The sequence below is a fragment of the Brassica rapa genome, chromosome A06 (assembly GCF_000309985.2).
Source record: "Brassica rapa cultivar Chiifu-401-42 chromosome A06, CAAS_Brap_v3.01, whole genome shotgun sequence".
Classification (NCBI taxonomy): domain Eukaryota; kingdom Viridiplantae; phylum Streptophyta; class Magnoliopsida; order Brassicales; family Brassicaceae; genus Brassica; species Brassica rapa.
The window spans coordinates 16685938-16686960 of record NC_024800.2 but is presented as its reverse complement, the minus strand read 5'-3'; the positions used below and the strand labels follow the sequence as shown (position 1 = coordinate 16686960).

The following is a 1023-nucleotide window of genomic DNA, read 5'->3' as shown; positions in this document are numbered from 1 at the left end:
AAATAAATATAAACTTATTATGTTCAAAAAAGAAAACTCTAAACTTAAATTATAAACTCGAAAATACAAAATTTTATATAAGATATAACTAAGAAAATTTATTTAGAAAACAAATTATCAAATATTTAAGAACAAAACAAAAATAAAAATAGAAAAAGAAAGACAAAATTTCTGGCCAATCAGATTCAAATACATAGATCACACTCTTAACCATTGGATTAACTTAGATCTAAAGGTAGAGATTTATTCAATTTTATTTTTATTTTTTTCTTCTCTCTCTCTCTCTCTCCCTCCCTCCCTCTCTCACGACAGATCTCATATCATCTCCTTCTCTGCTTTTTTTTTTTCCCGATTCTCTCTTCTCCACTCTAACCTCTCATTCTCATATCTCATATATCTCTTCTCTCTCATCTCTCTCAACGCCTCTCTCCCATCTCTCTCAATGCCTCTCTCATCTAACCACCACCGTGTCTCCTCCTCGTCTCACCACCACCGCGTCTCCTTCTCGTCTCACCACCACCGCGTCTCCTTCTCGTCTCACCACCACCGCGTCTCCTCCTCGTCTCACCACCACTGTTTTCCCCCTTGTCTCACCACCACCACGGTCGACGTCTCTCTCTCTCTCTCTTCGTATCTGTGTATCTCCTTCTCTCTGTGTTGCTCTATTACGAATCTGATTTTGTTTTGTTTTGTTTTTGGTAAAGATAGGTGGAGGAGCCAAGGTTCATGGCGGCTGGAGGAAGCAAGGTTCATGGCGGCTGGAGGAAACAAGGTTCATGGCGGCTTGAGTATACAAGTCTCGTGGCGGCTGGAGGAATCAAAGTTCAGGGCTGCTGGAAGAGGGACAAGGATATGGAGGAGGCGGCAGGAGTTTTTTTCTTTAGGTTTAGGTTTTTTAGGTCTGGTTAAGTGTCCTAAATTGTAGTGGTCTGATTTTATTTTTTAATTTCTGGTTTAGTTTTGTAAACCAGAATTAATCTGTAAACCAAATTTAATTTATTAATAAAATTTATTTTATTTTCA

The 1023-nt window shown here is 38.4% G+C and overlaps 1 long non-coding RNA gene across 2 annotated transcripts; it reads left to right on the top strand.

Annotated features, from left to right (window-relative positions):
* Positions 1–288: 288 nt before the first annotated feature.
* Positions 289–1023, top strand: LOC117126267. Of its 2 annotated transcripts, none has more exons than XR_004448800.1 (2): positions 289–610; positions 709–1023. It is a non-coding gene; the product is annotated as an uncharacterized LOC117126267 (long non-coding RNA). The 2 variants fall into 2 exon arrangements; XR_004448799.1 differs by having other exon boundaries at positions 312–604.